Source organism: Phaenicophaeus curvirostris, chromosome 3 (assembly GCF_032191515.1).
Source record: "Phaenicophaeus curvirostris isolate KB17595 chromosome 3, BPBGC_Pcur_1.0, whole genome shotgun sequence".
NCBI classification, from domain to species: domain Eukaryota; kingdom Metazoa; phylum Chordata; class Aves; order Cuculiformes; family Cuculidae; genus Phaenicophaeus; species Phaenicophaeus curvirostris.
Window position 1 is genome coordinate 24,813,749 of NC_091394.1, and position 18,709 is coordinate 24,832,457.

General features: G+C 34.2%; 1 protein-coding gene across 1 annotated transcript in view; it reads right to left on the minus strand.

Moving 5' to 3' along the window:
• Window positions 1–9,012, minus strand: part of CDH12 (cadherin 12) — a 360,422-nt gene extending 351,410 nt beyond the window's left edge. The window contains exon 1 of the mRNA XM_069853514.1: window positions 8,909–9,012. The gene's annotated coding sequence lies outside the window, so the exon portion shown is untranslated. The remainder of the gene's footprint in view (window positions 1–8,908) is intronic.
• Between the last annotated feature and the right edge of the window lie 9,697 nt (window positions 9,013–18,709).

Consider the following 18,709-nt stretch of genomic DNA (forward strand, 5'->3'; position numbering starts at 1 on the left):
CTATGTGCTTCATTTCCTTATACAGTGAAAGAATTTTTTTATAGACTGTACTTCAAATTAGAGGTGACACATTCCTGATCTTTCACAATAAGTGTTTTACTATTTTACAGCATTTTTTTACACATCTGTGTTTCCTCCATGAAGTTCAACTGAAATTTTTATAACAAGTTTTATGTACCCAGGGGACTTGAACAAACTGAATTTCTGTAATATTGCATCCTATAAATACATATTTAAGTAATTCTTAGAAGGATATAATGCGCTATAATTGAAAACCTCAGCTCTATTCTTTACAAGTCTTGTACTTATGTGAGCAATACCACTAAGCACTGCAAGATCAGTGCTAGGCTCACCAATGCAAATACAAGTCTGTGGAACCGAGCTCTGTAGAGGCTCCCATATGTATACTAGTGATGTCCATATCAGATAAATGAATACAGCCTTAGCATCTATTATCAAACATACTCCCCTTGCTAAGAAATAATTTGCAGCAAAACCCAAAAATCTGTAAAAACTTTGCAACATTTTTGTGGACTCACAATACACCCAAAATTTCAGGATACTGAAATACTGATATTACCCTTGTAACCTCTACAGGGGTTGTATAGAAAAGACAAAACTTTCTACAGCCCTTCGTGGACACGTGGGTTCTGAACCTACAAGATGACAGCACAGAAAAGTGGGAGGAAATATTTAAGCTGCTGTTGGTTGAATTCCATGATTTAATATCAACTGCATGTTTACAGCATATTCAAACAGCATTGCAAAGCAGTATTACCATATACTTTATTCCTTTGCCACGTGGCAAACAGGTGTAACATCTCAATAGCAAAGACAAAGAAAAGTGCACCAGTACAGATTTTTATTAATGAGTCTCCTTGGAGAGGCAAAAATTGTGTGAAATGTACATTTAACTCCTACTTTATTCTTTATGGCATTCATCTAAATATGAGATTATGACCGGGAAGAACTTGTGCTAATTTTGATTGCACCAAGTACTGAGTAAAGCAAGTGTTCCATGTTGCAAACAGTCCAAGAGTACCTCATTGCTAATAAGTCTTTTTCATCAAAACTAATTACTTTTGTCATGGTGCTGTAATGCGAAGATAGCAGTATAAATTGCTTCCAAGTAAAATAGCCTATAACTACCACAAAACTCTTAATTTCCTACTTTTACATTAATCAATAGATTCTGGGTTTCTTTATTAGGATTTACACATTCAACCTGTCCTTCAAAGTCACTAGCATTTCAAAGTACAGTAGCAGTATGAATATGTACTGTCATGCAATTCTTCATTGCTAAAAAAAGCCAAAAACAACCAAAAAGAACTCAAACAAAAACCCCATCAATCATCTATTTTGTAACTTAAGGCTTTTTGTTTGTTTGTTTGCTTGATTTTTTCCAGGAGTAAAGCTTAAGAGTTCTTGGACATTCTATTTCCCTTGTAAATGTTCATTAACAATTTCTTTAAGCAGCTATTTCTGTGGCATTGCAACAAAAAAAAATTGTAATTTTCTATTTTTTTTCAGGTGAATAAAAATATTGCACAGATATAGTTTAATTTAATATTTTCATATCAATGATGTGAAGCAAATTTCGAATTTCCTTAAGAACTTCATCATCTTGAATTAGTTTTAGACTCCATTTTTGGAAGCCACAATTCAATCAGATATGGCCTTTGAAACTTGAATATTTGTTCAATTAACTTGTTAAAAAGGGTAAGAACTAACTCATGTTCAGAAAAGTAATGTCTTTTTAAATTGTATCAGGTTGGCACTAAAATCTGAAGAATCACAAATCAATAACTAGTTTTGAAAGCTGCATATTTTTGTGCACGAAAAGATTACAAAAATCTCAGTCTCAGACATGTAGTTGTAACCAATACTTGATCATCCTGCTTGCTTAAAATAGCATGTTCTACACCCATGAATTATAATATAATTTATATAAAGCTTTGTTAAAAATAATAAAAATATTTACATTAGGTCAGGTTAACACTGCCAAATAAAGAATAGTTTTTATCAGCTCGCTAATTAGCCAGCTGTTTCCTTCACTATTTTACTTTAATGGTGTTCATGAATCATGGACCCTTAACCAGTAATCCATTCCAGGATTCATGAATGCAGTATGATGTGGTGGTCTACGAGGATGAAAAACTGTGCATGTAGCTCACACTTATGATGTGAAAAAATAACACAGATGAAAAAGAAATAATCTTCAAGTTTACAAGAAATCACAGAAAGATACAAGTCAGTGCACGAACAGTATCCAGGTCCACTATTCGTTTCACAGCAACTGCATCATTCTCGCCTAACATGGCAGATGCATAAGCAAATTCTGTCTCCCTGAATCTTCTATTAGGTAGATTATTAGAATAATCAAACATCCCAATGGAATACTAGAAATTAAATGAACTTGCACACATTCAAAGTAAGAAAAAAAAAAAAGTAAAGAAAGAAAACCAGTGAAATTAGAAAAATAAATTACCACAGAGAAGATGCCCAGAATTATATTTCCAGCACAATCTTCATGACACAATCAGAGGATACTGCTGTCCTGAAGAGATGACAGAAATAATTGCTTGAAGCCAATAAAACTTTACAGCACTGTTTATAAGCAGCTATCAAATGGTCTGGTCTGAAGCAGCTGACAAACCAATATTCTTGTGATTGTGATCTTCTGTGAGTATTCAGGAAACCCTCTTTAGAAGAGACTCTCTGTAAATAATGATTGAATATAAAGCTTATAACATGGTGTCTGTCAATGCCTGTAGACAACCCAAGGATATGAATCACCCAGAAGCCTCAGACCACACAGAATCTTCCATTTTTCTTTAATTTTAAAGATTTAAGATTCTAAGATAGAAATATGGCAATCACAGTGTGCGCCAAGTCTATTTTTCACTTAAAGATGCTGTATGACAGTTGTATTCTATATGACAGCAGTGAATACATGCTCAAAGAACACAGAAGGGAAAAATATATTTTGAAGGACAACTGGAACTTCATTCTTCAATACCAGAGCATTCCTATTCAGAGATGCAACAATTTTAAAACTGATTGATAAATACTAAGCTATTTTGTGGAAATTTTTTTAGCAGTAAATAGAGAACTAGAAGAGCATTGTCTCCCAACTCATAAGAGAAGAGCTCTTTCAGCAGCACAATCCTTTTTGGGACTCTGGCCTTTTCATCCATTTATCTGATACCATTAGAAATATTTTGTCAAATTACAAAGGGACAAACAATGAAGTAAACATGAATTAAATAAGTACAGCATTGATGCAACAGAACACATCAAGATATGAAAATATAAGTAATAAACAAATCAATAATTAAAAAGAGAATGCCACAAAATCCTTCTAACCACCAAAGAAAATGTTAGCCATTATTTTCTAGCTCTCAGAGATATCTTCAAACTTACTTATTTTGTCATACCTACCTACCTACCTATCTTTGCTTTTTTAAAATTCTATAAATAGAAAATCTCATCATTTTCAAAAGCTTGACTACTCTGAGGAGTTGAACCCAGGTAGTCAAGGCAATGAGCTGTATCAAAATACCATTGAAGGCTACGAAGCAAGACTAGAGATTAATTTAGTTTATAGTTCTGATCCATGCAATAGATTTAATTTTCAGATGCTTTAAATTTTTATTCTTTTCTTAAACAAGAAAATTGAAATAAGTTTTTTTCATAATTGTTTTTAAACACTTATTACACTTAATTTCAAAATAGCATTATTTTCTTTAAAGTTATTATTCATAGGTCTCAAAGGAATAATGCTCAAGAGACCCCTTTCCAATCCCATTGTTAAAAACCAGATGATTCAAAGTCTGTAGTTTCAGTGGGGACTTCAGAAGGATCAGAATTAATGCAAAGATCTTTAAGCAGCTTTATTATGGAATAACAATAAAAAATGGAATGGACATATGAATAAATAATTAATTTGTTAAATTAAATAAGTATCACACACATACATATGTGACCTTCTCTAAAACATGTCAGAACCTGGAAATAACTGACAGAATAAATATTTGGAATCAAGGGAATGAAGGAGAGAACTCTAAACACTACAGGTTTATTAAGGCTTTCTTAAAAACATCCAAAGGGTAACAAGAAGGAGCAATGGTCACAAAATGTATCAGTTAGTTGCAGGTGAAAGAGCATCTCATAAGCACACTTAGAGGAAAAGCTGAAGTCTACAGAATTACAGTCTGCCAAGGATAACAGTAACATGACTTGGTCTAAAGGAAATGCAAGAACTGAAAAGGTACCAGCAGATGATGTTACACTTTGTTGCTTAAGCCTACTAGCAAAATATCGTATACAAATTTAGTAATCAGAATGCTTATTGTATTACCAAACAAGTTACTGAAAATTGGTACTCAAATAAATATGCATCATTTTGTCTAGGCCATATTATGCGAGAATTTTATCAATCTTGCTCATGTTCTGTGAAACATCTCCAAGATTCTTCTGAGATAATATGTCTAATAAAGATTCAGTTGGCTCTGTAAGTAAACTTGGATAGTTTTCATCACATTCTAACAGCATGAAAACAAATAACAGACTGATCTATATAATCTGAGATCTCATATCCTTGTCCCTGTGGTTAAAAGATGCCCACCTAATCACAGATAAAGATAGAACAAAATAATAAAAATACTGATTAGTAAACACTGACAACAGCTCCTCTTCTCCTCACCACTTTCTTTTTACTATTAAAAAGATTGATTCAAAGAACTACTGATTCCTGTAACTCCCTAGATTTACATTCCTTAGGATACAATTAATGATATGAGTTCTCTGAAATCTGCTTCCAGGAACTATGTATTTTTAATTTTACTGCTTTCCTTCTTCTCCTGAATTCTGTTCCTTCATAAGTAGCCTCACTCTCTATTTCTAAGTTCTCCTTCAGTTCCTGTCCGTTAGTTTGGACCAAATCTATAAAAACCTTGCACACTTTTACTTTCTTTGTAGTACATATTGGAAGCTGATCATCATTGTTGTCAGTGGTGCAGTAGAAAACTCTGCTGAACAGTGTTTTTTTGTGTTATTATCCCTGATAATCTCCTCCTCATGACGTTGCCCACATGCTTTTCCCTTCCAAATATTTTTTGTCACTCAACAGCAGAACTCTTATTATGGAAGAAAAATATTTGGTAGTTTAATGCACTGGTGCATAATTTAAAACTTATTTAAAGATCAAGGATTAAAACCAAACTATTGTTTGGCTTAGAAACGCACAATAGGTTCAGCCCAGAATTAATTTTTTTTACTGCTTTTTTTTTTTATTTTAAATGTTAAGCATTCCTTTAACGGTAGGAATTTGTTTAAAATCATTTTTAACCCACTTTAATTGTCTTTTTTTAAAAGGTAGGTGCTACTGTTAATTGAGAGAAGCTTTCTAAAAAATTGACATGCTTTATCCCTGAACAAAGATTACATGCACAGTAAGTTGTAATCCTTGGCTTTGCAATATTGCTTTACGAGGTTAAGAAGATGAATGTTCATTGCTTTTAATCCTTACCATGATTTATGAGGCTCTGGGCATCCTTTCCCCAGAGCATCTACAACTGTGCGGTTGTTCTCCCTGCTGCTTAAATTACAGAGACATCTGCAAAGTAAATTATGGATTGTTGTCCCACAACCAAGCTGCCTCTTCATCTCTTCTGTAGTATCACTTTGATAACAACAAAAAGGTATTTTTTTCCCTTGTTTATCACTCTTGTTTTGCCAGACTGGGTGATATTATGATGACCTGGATTACTGCCTGCCAGGCTCACTTTCAAACAACATGTTTAGCTGGGAAAACTCAGAGCAAAAAGGAGGGGAGGAAATGGGCTGTGAGGGAAAGAGTAGCCAGCTACATAATGCTTATTTTGTATGTTAAGCTCTTCAAAGTTCAAAAATCTAGAGCTTATTTTACTCAACAGAATCTATGTAGCTAAACAAACATTTGAACACTCAAACCCATTCTGAATGAGATGAATCTGTAGATTTTTGTTGCTCTATTATATGTTCATTAATATCCTGTTTTCCATATCTCTACTTACATACACATATACCAACATAAACTTTTCAAATGCGTATAGGCTTATCTAACTCACAGAAAAGCTGAGCTCCTATGAAGTATAGATGTAGATTTGTGCATCTAAAATAACATAATTAGTGGAGCTTATACCATAATACTGAGAACTATATCACTTATCTCATTTAAATTGTAACCCAAATTTTTAACTGTGCCTAATTTTACAGCCTTACGCTTTAAAACTTTATTTCATAACATCTGCACATAAAAAAATGAGACTAACCATATAGTTCAGGAACCAAGAGTGGAAGCGGAGAGACAAAGACATGGTTATAGAACATGTTCTAACCTGTCACAGTGAGACAAGGCTCAACTTGATCACTTCATTCACTATGAGCAGATGCAATGAGATAAGCTAAGTGTTCAAATACTGATATTTTCCTACACAGGGGTGGAAATTTTTGGTGTGCAAGACTGAACAATGAGTTAACAGCAAGACAACACACCAGCCCACAATGCTTTGTCTGTGAAGAAGTTATTTGCTAATAACAATATCACTGTTCTCAAGCACCCAACATATTTGCTAGTCTTTGCTCCCCGCAATTTCTGTCACTTCCCAAATATCAATTGGTGCTCATAAGAACCCAGTTTTTGTTGGTAGAAGATGTGAAACTTAAAACAACGGAGATCCTCAATGGGCTTTCAGAAAATGATCTGTGGAATGGCTTTAGACATTGGCAGCATCAAATACAGCTGTGTGCCAACTCAGAAGGGAAACACCTTAATGGTGATCATAGCTGTTTTTCTTATTTTATTAAATAAGAGTTATTGACAGTCTCATTTTTGTGCCTGACCTCTTAAAGTCACTATCAATATCAAGTCATAGTTTAAGGTAACTGGCCCAAGACTGCAAAATTCTATAAAAAAATACACAGCCAAGGCTTTTCAAAAGTACAGATGCAGCTACTTTTTTACTATATTATGTATTTCCCTCTCAGTCTTTCCTCTCTGTCCCATTCATCCTCTGTGTTCATCCATTTTAGTGGACTTTGAATCATTGTTACCACCACAACAAAGCACAGCAAGTTTCATCTTTGTCTACACATGGGTTTTCTCAGAAGTTATTCTACTAAGTGCCGATCTTGTCAAGTTTCACATAAAATTTAATAAAATCATTCTACATTATTTGCTCTCTGTTATCCTTCTCATTATGTTTCCATACTGTCTGTTTCATACTGAATGCCCTGAAACAACATGCAACTTTGATTACACTCCAGGTGTCATAAAAATGACATCCTAAAGGTAAAGTGCATGGCAATGTGTCATCCAAAAAAAACCATTTTCGACGCAGAAGTAATAATCACATCCCAAGCTTCTTTGTCATAATTGCAGTAAGCCTAATCAAGAAAACAAGTGCAGATAACACTGACATTAGAGAAGGTCTTTTTATACATTTGGTAGTCATTGAGATATTATCTCAATTTCCTAATTACTTTTGACTATGTCAGAAGCCTAGAGACTATTAGAAGAAGATAAGTAACTGAAAATTGTATTGTGCTCTTTGTCCCAGAAGACTACCAGAAAAGACAGGCCTCAGCAAATAAAACCTAGAAACCAGATTCTTCCAACTTTGTATCTGAAGTTTTCATTAGAATATTATTGAAAATGTGCATTTCAAATTTTTAAATATTTATATAAGACATATCACAGAACTACCAAAATAAAGCCATGAAATTACACTGGGCAGTGTAAAAGTATGTTAGCCTTTGAAATCAAAGATCACATAAAATGGAATGTGGGCAGAACAATGTCTTACTATAACAAAAATACCAATTTATTTTAAATAAAATCAAAGCCTTTATATACTGCGCTTATTTCTCAACTGAAATTAAACCCCAATGAGACTTTCACTTCTCTGTTTTGCTTTTTATGTATAATTTTATCAGAGACAATTAGCATCTGGAACTTCATCACTATATAGCTACCTGCAAATGCGTGTTTACAGCAAGCGTTCAACAAAGCTGTGACAACAGAGTATTAGTGAATTTAATCATTCCATGTCACCTGTACTTTGTTCTCCAGTGTACAATGCTTCTTAGACCAAAATTCTAAAAAAACCCAAACCCCAAATGATCACATCACCAAAAAAATACACCCCCACTAATTTCATTTAGTCTTTTACTTCAAAATATATTATCATCAATTTCAAAGATATAAAATTCATAATAAAATTCATGCCTTCCTCTAACAGATTTTTTTTTCAATCCTTAGCTTTAGATTCTTGCCAAGAATACAGTACAGGTTATAGTGGAGTCCATAAGCAACAACTGAAGCAGGCAATGGCATATTAATAAACATGAGGAAGCCTGCAACGCTTTTTTTTTTTCTTTTCTACTGTGAAAGTAGTTCTTCCAAGGTATGCCTTTGAAATGAGACTAATACCCTTTGACAAAAATAACACCCTGCAATTACAAGAAAAAAGCATTGTAAAAGTAAAGCTCAGTAAGAGAAAATTAGTTTCTGTTCTTTAAGAAGTAAGGGACAGACTGCAAAGGTACTTTTATTTTCTCCAATCTGCATGTAAATTGAAATACCCTTGAAAAGGTAACATACAGAACAAGTCTTTGTAAACAGTCTATTGGTCAATAGTACCACAATCTGTGGATTGCATTAAATATATTTGTTGAGATATGAAATAAAGATACTTGATTTCTGGATTTCTCAAGCTCTCAAATTTCATGAGCCTAAAATTAATTTGTGTTTAGTAACAGAAAGGTGAGAACTGAATCCATTAAGTTTAACATGATGAGTTGACTGCAAATATTACAAGTTTCTCAGAGATGATAGAGACATTTAGAGTGTTTTTAAAGAGTCTACCTGTGAATATGACGCGATAGCTTCTAAGATCTTACAGAAGTGAAGTTCAAACCTTAGCTGGCCTTGTTCACCACAATCCTCAACTGATTGGGTCACTATCGTCTGTAAAAGCATACAAAAGTTATGTTGTCATTGTTAGCAGTTGTTTCTCATGAGACTAAAAGAGTCAGCAGCAAAAAAGAACAGTCAGTGTGTTATTAGAGAACTATGGAATTCAATCTGGGGAAAAAAAAACCCAACAACCCAACAAACAGAAAACTGCTGTGCATCGTGTGTGAATAGGGCAAGAGGAGGAGCAGGACACAGATATCCCTTGAAGCAGATGGACCCTATTTAGCAAACATTCGGAACTGAACTGCCCACATTCCTTATAGTTATCTAAAACTTGTGGGATTTTCTTTGCTAGTAAGCATTGCTGCAGAACATCATAATATAGCTCTGATTTGTATGCATTGCCTTGGCTGGGTTTCCTTTGTGCCAGCTATCATTCATCACAGCATGAAAATAAACACACAAAGATTTCTTTGAAAAGAATGGAGGAGTGGTAACATGAGCTAGGGACATCACCTATACTGCTTTGTTCTTTTTCCACAATGGCTTTGCAGCCAATTTTGTCACTACCATAATGATATAAATCAGTATCATATATGGCAGGATGGTTATTTTTCTCAGAGAAGCAACTTCCATTAGTAGCCCATCCTGAACTGGTTCCTACTACAGTTCTGAGAGACATTCTTAGTTGAACCTTGATACATTGCTTAGAACATTAGGAAGACAAAACTAAGTAAAATATGCTAGAAAAGGTTTTCCATTGCTTTAGTAGGACTAAAACTTGGAGAATTCCTTGATGCTTTTTGTTTTGTTCATTTATTTGTATACTGGAATTTCTGAATGCAGATGGACAGAAAAAGAAATTAATAGGAGGGAAGAGAAAAAGGAAATTAAAAAACAGAGTCCAAACCTAAGGCTGAAAGGGTATTAAAAGAGACATGTTATCCAAATATAAAACTATAAAAGCAGATACAACTCAAGGGAAGACAATCAGCTGAGCTGGTGAGTATCTATTTGCATTCTTTAACACCCCAGGCAGTGTTCATAAAGGGCTACTGAAAAGAGACATAATACCCACTCTGTGACAAAACATCAGATTATATTAAATTAAGTCTTTTAGAATTTAAAAACACAGAAGTTTCAGATTAATTATGCACACAAAGGGAAATAAACCACTTATACAGGCATTAATGACCCAAATCTTCACACTTGAAGTAAACATTAAAACATAAGCTAATAGTATATGAAAATATAAGTTATATATTTGTAAAAGTAAAACTCGTTTGGCAGTACTTCCACTCCCTGCACTTCTAGTGGTGTGTTCTCTTCCTCCTTGGGCCACTTGCTAATCCAGTTTGTCATGTATGCTGGGGGAAAGAATTCCCACTCTAAAAACTTAGTGACTTGGAGTGTTAAAGCTCTCCCTTTGCGTACCTGAAACTGCAGTGCTTGGGAAAGGACCCCTGAGAAAGGGACTGATGATCAGTCACCTCCTCATGGCCTGGTACGCCTGCTGCCTGAATCATAGAAATTATACTAAAACAGTATGATTGGCAAAGTATTGGAATTGTGAAGTTCATAGAAAGTACAATGGTTATTCCAACATGAGTCATGGTAACAAATACTGACCAAAGTCAATCATATGCAACCATACAAATAGCAATTCTAAGTAAAGAACCTTTGAGCTCTCCTGGACCACAGTGGGCTGTGACTAGCATCTCCTCCTGAACTGGGACACCTTTCAGGGTCTTCTGCTAATGCAAGACAAGGATAATGGCGAGGCTGGCACCTCATGACTCAACAACGGCCTGCTGAAAATGTCAATGCATCGAAAATTAATATTCCATTAATCTTGAGAGAAAGGATATTTTGGTGAGGTCAGCTTTTGTGTTTTCAGATCCATGAACCTCTGTATATGTGTGTACATAGCTCTGAGTGTATAATTTGACTTAACCTTGTAGTAAGGATAGTACGAATCTTGCTGGTTTTGAATTTGTAAATAAGTTGCTGATTCAGTTATAGCAAATCTCCTTGAATCACTTTGAATCACTTGGATAATCAAGTTATAATTAAATGATAATAGAAATTTTATACCTCAATTTTGTGGTCTACCTCAATAAATTCTAAATTGTTACTAAAACAAAATTTCATAAAATTTCCATCCACAATACCCCTCCACTTGATTAATACACATCCACTTTCAGTAACGTAGGAACTACAGTATCTTATTTTGACAAAGAAAAAAAAAATAACAGCATTTCCTTTAACTTCAGTGGAAAGGGTATTTATTCAGTAATTTTTTGTATTTGAGTTTGAAATTATTACTACTATTCAACAAATTTTTTTTATGTCCAAGTCATTTTATTTACTGAGAATAAATAACTGTAGGAGCAATTGACTTCAAATGCAATAGCTAGTACTATTCAACTACTCAGACCAAACGGACATGTTGATCTCTTCCAAAATTTAAAATAATCACATCTGGGAGGGGGGCAGCACAATAACCAAACCTACCCTGGGGAGAATTCCTTTTGACTTTCTTAGTAAGGCAAGTAGTATTTGAATCACACGCTTTACTCCAGGCTTATCAAATCACCCACATTAAATTTTCTTTTTAAGAATTTACTTGTGGCCCTATATATTAAAAAAAAATAAAAACGAAAATTAGTATAGGTCCCAGAAAACAAACTTCCAAGCAAAAAGAAAGTCCAAGGAGAGAAAGATCTCAACATTGTAAAAGCTTTGTGAGTTTCAGAAACCACTTTCTATAGAAAAATCCAAATCAAAACAACCTGTTTTTTCTTCCCGTCATTGAATTGGATTTGATAGCAACAATATTAACTTCATGGATCGATAACACTTGATATCAGTTAAAAACAGCAGCTGAAGCACGCATCTAGAACTACTCACATTGCAGGAGCCTGGAGTCTGCTAATATAGAAATTAATTAGGAGGTTTGGAAAGCCAAGAAAAAATAAAGAATCCAGGCTTTTGGTGCCAGCACTGCAAGACCTTGTTTCGTTAAACATATTGTTAACATGCAGTGTACAGCCCCAGTTATTTATTTTTTGGTACCTCTTACTAAAAACATTTGCAATGAGCAAGAGGTCACAATGACTCATTGCAAATAAGGACTGGAGTGATTCTGTAAAACTTACCGATTTTTTTCTTTCTCAGTTGTATTGATTAAATCTGAAAAAATCTTTTCTGCAAATACCCAGTTACTTAACTGGAAGAAAGATACAGCATAAGAACTATAAATTTCAGTTTGAATTAGTCATTTGGCCTGAGGAGACTGACAGTGAACTACCACACCATTTGCATACCCTGGAATACACTCCTATTCACAGAAAAGCTTTTGAACACATTTACCAAATGAAGTTATGGCTGCCAGGATTACTGTTATTTGTGAACCTGCATGAAGTACCAAGTGATACAAAAACTGCATATTTGATGAAACATCATGCAGTTTGACTTATGGATTCTTTTCAAGACAAAACATTTAACTGGTAGTTGTTTGACTCATACTGCATTATATTATGGATCATTATATCTTTTGGTTTTGTATGTGGACTAAATTTCACAGCACTTTTCTGTCAGTGCCTCCTTGCCCCCTGCCATGGGGAGGTGGATCACAAGTGTGGATGTACCAGTTTCCATTTTTTGAGATATTTTTTAAGTTAGTGTCCAGGACGTTTTATTCTTTTCACATTCCCTTTATACCAAAATTTATTCTTCTTATGCAAAATGTTTACATGCAAGATACAAATTTTGGCCTGTCACACACATGCAAGGTAATTCAGAAAGAACCTGATCATAGATTGAAAGGCTTTTCTATCCCTCATCTCTCCTGTACTACTCAGTATTATTATTTTTACATTTTACAGCACAGAAATTTGATAGTCAAATACACACCGAAAACCAAAAGAATACCATCTTGTTTTTAAACTCTCTTCAAAACTGTAATAACCAGTCTTCTAAAAAAGAACATTCACCTCTAGGCTTATTTGATAAATATGCTCTGAAGTACAAATACGCAACGAGACACAGCTAGTAATGCTTTCATATTTACTCATTCACAAATCACTATTAAAGCAAGAAGGACTAACTTTGCTGAAACCTGAGATTTCTATGATAGAATTCAGTAACAAAGCTTTCATAGACTGCAGTAATGCAGGGCAAATCTTTGCATCCATCCCTGTGTTTTCTTATTTCTTCTGCCAGCAGTAGATGAAGGCTGTTCCCAGGCATTGCTTGCAGTCTAAGGGAGATGCACCAGTTACAGTAAAAATGACAGCATGTGTCACAGGATGACCACATTTATTCACTCTTTTAGCACTGTATATTTTACAAAGACACATCTGAAAGGATTTGAATAGAACCTATACAAATCCAGTGGGTTTCTAAAGCAGCTTTCTTCCCATGGAGAAAACACACCATCAACCTCTGAATCAGTATCATTTTAATGTGAGAAAACTGCTTATAATACAAGAATAACTTGAGTTTTAAATAGTCCAATGTTATTTTGGTCTCCCACACTTTGCCTAGAGTAGAACTAAAAAGCACAGAAAAAAAATCTATTAGTGAACTCTATTAGCTGGACTAGCTATGCACTATAATGAGACAGATTATACTTCAAATACTAGGGGGTGGGGTACGTGGGGCAGAGTAGGTATGTTTTAGAGAAAAGGAACCTAATACTTTACAGTTACAATACATAAGAGACAGCCAAACTCTAAATTCATAAGTAATTAAAAGAAATGAAGATAGTGAAATAGGCAAGAATAGATAAAACATTACTAATTTAAGCATAAAGCATATAAAAGACCTGAAAGTACAAGTGCGCTGAAGAGCATCATCTCAATTTACAGAGGACTCTGAGAACAGACTGAACAAAACAGGCAAACTAGAAAAAAAGAAAGAGGAAACATGCCTGTGCAAGCAACACAGACACATTTTTCACAGGTCAAAAGAGTGAAAGAAAATTGGTGGTGAAGGAGATGGCAAATGCAACAAAGTTTCATTTAGAAGAGTAAGAGGAGGGCAAATGTAATCTTCCATCATTTTAATATGACTCTTTGTGGTTCTTGAGATTGCCACCAAGCTAAATGGTTTCTTACAAGATTAAATTTTATTGGTTTAAGGTGGCATCAATTATTAACATCAGATCATTAAATTAAGGAAGGAAAAAACACATTGTGACAGACAAGCAGTTGTAAATCTTTAGTAGCTCAATTCAGGTATGAATAATCCATTGACTCAAAATAGGTCAAACACAATTCCAAGGTGAAATAGATTTATATAAATTCTTTGTCTACTTGCTCAACAGTTTTCTGTGAATTACAATTTAACAAAAAAGAAAATCTCTGTTGTCACATATTGTATTCTACTGAAAACAATTCTATTTATTATAGATAAAAGTTTCGCTTGAGTTAATTTCAATGAGATGTGTCAACATGGACAAAAAAAGGAAGCCAGAGTTTTTAATACCGTAGCAGAAGCTTGATGGTAGCTGTGATGCTTTCAACGTGTCTACTTCCCAAAATGATTCTGAAGGTGAGAAATTATAGAAATTTCCTTATCCTTTCCTTCCCTAAACCTCTGACAATGAGAGTAGCTATTTTTGCAACGAAAGTACTAGTTCACTAGGAACAAGAATGAAACCAATCACCCATTTCACATGGCAATTGCGCTGCTATCAGAGAGTAATGATTTTCAGTCACTACTGACTTGGCTTGAATCTGAACTACTGGCTCAGAGGTCAAAAGCTTTCTAACCAATTATCAATCTCCTGGTCCATCCAGCCCCCTCTGTTATCTTGATTTCCTTTTGAAGATTAATGCTGTTGCCATAGTTTAATCAAATAAGCCTTGGGCTCTGACATTTATTTCCAGCCTACAGATGCTTCTTCACGGAGATGAACCAAGAAAAATTATAATAAAATTACTACTATAAATATCACTTGAATATTGACTGTTCAATATTTGATTAGGAATTAAGACAAAGAACTCTGTCAGTATATTAAGTATTATTTTATGTTTTCCTAAACATCTGAATTTTGTCTGAATTTTCAGACAGGAACTTATGTGGTTTCAAACATCCAGAGCCTAATATGTCATATAAAAGTGTTAAGTCTTACTGATTTGATATTCAATATTGTCAAAGAACCACTGGAATACATACAAACAATCTATAGCCAGCCCTCTGAATATGACCTTCTGGACCCCAGCCAGAAAATTACAAGGATGACAGTGTTACCTAGGATCATTCTGGACTGGCTCTGATACCAGCTAGCAATTTATTCCTATATCCAGATTCAGAATATCGTTATTCCTTAAGATGTTTTTCGGTCATCCTCATCTCCTTTCTGATCATATATATGCCTCATGAGAAACGAGAAGTTCCTTCTAAATTGCATTAAATAAAGAATCAAGAAAGAATTGTAAGATTATTTTCAAAGATATCTAGCCTACTTCTCAGATTAAATCTCTGTGGTCTCTCAAAATATTTTTAATTATTTTGCTTTTGGAATAGCTCACAGAACACTTGTGCTGAATGCATTTTTCAGAAACAACAAGGAACTGACAAAGAATTTACTATACATAAATTCCTCTGTGAAAGGATGCCATATGTCTACTTTGTTGATGGCTGTGGGAACATAATCTCTTTTAGTGAAAAAGGAAATGGGTATTTCCTTAGTCTCTCACTGTTCTCCCTCTGTACACACCTACGTATGTACACTCATAAGTGCACATACACATATCTAATTTTTCTCTATTAGATGACATTTTTATCACGTTGTCTTTTAAATTTAGCACATTTATCATAGCTATTTTTTCATTCCTTGCCTTTTACTAATTTTAATCAATTTACTTGATGAAAAAATTAAGTCTGAAAGAGAGTAAAACAAAAAAAATGTTGCCTCTGCTTTCACTCTAACATTATTTCCATTACGCACATGGGCTATGTAAAGACTGCAGAGCATTAAAAGAAATACTGAAGCCATATGTTCTCATTTGATATAGGACATTACTATGCTTTTGCTAGTCCTGATATTGTAATATAATGGATTCAAGTTGAATTAATAAATTGGCCATTATCTAGCACATGCAAATATTTTCTGCCCCAAAATTTATTTTTACATTAACACTAGCAAGCATCATTTTGAAACCAGGATGACAATGTAATTCTGTACCATCCTCAGAACTATCCAACAGAAGTTTGAATGAACAAGCAAACAGTCTGCTTCAATTTCATGGGGTGGTTGAAGCCAATGATACCATGTTTGTGCTCACATAGAAAAGCAAGCTCTCTGAACATAAGTTGAACACTACCTCTCCAATGGCAAATTTCTGTTGCATTTTGAAAACTTCTCAGGATTTAATTTTTTTTTTTATTATCACCAGTCTGAAATTTGACATAACAAAATTGCTTTCTGTCTTTTGAAAACATCTGCTAAACATAGTTTTTTAATGCATTGCATTTCGTTTTTATTTCTTGGAAACCACAGAATTTCTTTGACATTATCAGAGCCCAGGAGTTTTCTCCAGCAGTGTACTTGAACCTTTCCAAGTGTTCCAAAGTGTGCATATAGTCTGTCCAATTACAGGTCTTGGATTAGACTCCAGTGCTGAAAATTAATTACTTAGCAGTGCAACATGCAAAAAAGCTACTGACATGGTAAGAAAGAAGAACCTGAGCTTATAATTTTCTTTTTTTAACAAAAACTGATGATGTCAATCATAGCTATAATAACTCACTGCTGCTATGATACTAACAGATAGGAATAATGAGGTAGGTAGTTACGTTAAGACACGCGAGTAAAAATCCTTGAAATTAACCAGATATAAACTGTTAAGGATGTATGTAAACATTTGCTGTGTCCAGGGATGGAATGAAGCAGAGTATAACACAGCGCTGAACCAGTGTTCATTGTGAAAAGTCACCATTCATTGATCTCATAACAATTTCACCCTATCCTAAAAATAAGAAACTATTCTAAAAGCAAGAAACTATTCTAAAAGCATGATGATTTTTATGCATTGATTTGTACAATTACAAATAATAACAAGTATTTTTACTTGTTTACAGTGTTATGGACTAACTTTTCAAAAATTACAATTTCATTTCTCATTAATAAATATGCATAATTAAATACTTTGGTATTATCTGGACATAAAAATGCCAGAAAGCTTATTTTAACATTGAAAAAGTAAAATTAAATCACTACTCAAAATATTTGTTTGCCAGTTATGACTTATAACTAACTTTTTTTTTTTTTTTCTTTTACCTATGTGGTGACAACTGTTCTCGCACTTCTGTTAAACATAATGACAGCATCAATAGTGTTTCCTTCTGCCATTACACGCAGAGCTTCTTTAACTATGACTGTTCCTGGGGGTTCCAGGACTCATTGGTTTTTTTGTAAGGCTTTCCCCAATAAACACCCCAGCTTAAAATTTTTATGCAGTTGCTTTTGGCAGCTGGAATAGATGACAACCAATTGATGGCCATTATTGAAGTGGACGCATTCTAAACTTATCAAGAGCTTGCAGAAGAACTAAACGTTGACCATTCAACAGTTGTTTGACATTTGCACCAAACTGGAAAATCAAAAAAGTTCAACAAATGGGTGCCACAGGAGCTGAATGCAAATAAAAACCACTCCCATTACAAGGTCTGCCTTGTAGATTTTTTTTTTTGGAAAACACAAATGATCCATTTCTTTATCACATTGTGACATGGAACAAAAACCAGATTATGTACATCTGATAGTATTCTGCACAGAGGCTGGACCAGGGTCAAGCAGGAAAACACTTCACTGAACTGAAACTGCATCTAAAGAAGTTTATGGTCACTGTTAAGCAGCTGGCATGTGGAATTATCCACTATAACTTCTTGAATCCTAGCAAAACCATTACAATAGAGTATTGCAAGGAAATTGACAAACCTTTGCAGTTCTTGGTGAACTATGATTAACAATTTCAATCAAAAAGCACCAGTTCTTCTCCATGATGATGCCCAACTGCATATCTTGCAAATGACTCTATAGAAGCTGCATGAACTCAGCTACAATATTCGACCTTACCCAGCTTACCCACCAGAATTCTCTCCCAGTAATTACCACACTATCAAACATCTCAAAACAATTTGTTACAAGAAAAGGTTTTCCACAACTAAGCAGTAGCTCAAAACATCTTCAAAGAATTCATCAGTTCCAGAAGTCCAGGATTTTATGCTACTGGAGTACATACACTCATTTCTTGTTGGCAGAAATGTGCAGAATCTGACAGTTCATATCTCATTTAATAAATTTTATTCTAAGCTGAGATTCTAAGCTTTAAAGTTGATGATTAAAAATGTCAATTACTTCTGCACTGAACTAATATTTCTTGAGATTCTATAACAAAGTCACTAGAAAGTAGCTGTTGACTTTCTGGCATTCTTACCTAGACATTGATTGTAGTGCTCTTTGGTAATTAATTTGTGCTGTTGCCTCTGGTAAAAAAATGAATAGTACATAGTTTTAACAATTTCTAGTCAACGCATAATTTTTCAAAATTATGTTTTATTTAAAGCTCGAATTTTCCAATAAAAGAGCTACTGAATCTCAAAGGAATCAGTCTACTTCTTGGTTGAAGCAGCTCAGGAAAAGCAAGCTTTCTAACATCATAACAGGTATCTCAAAAGATTTTACATTTGGCCAACCTGTATTGACAGTTCTATAGTCTTGAAATTTCACCATTTAAA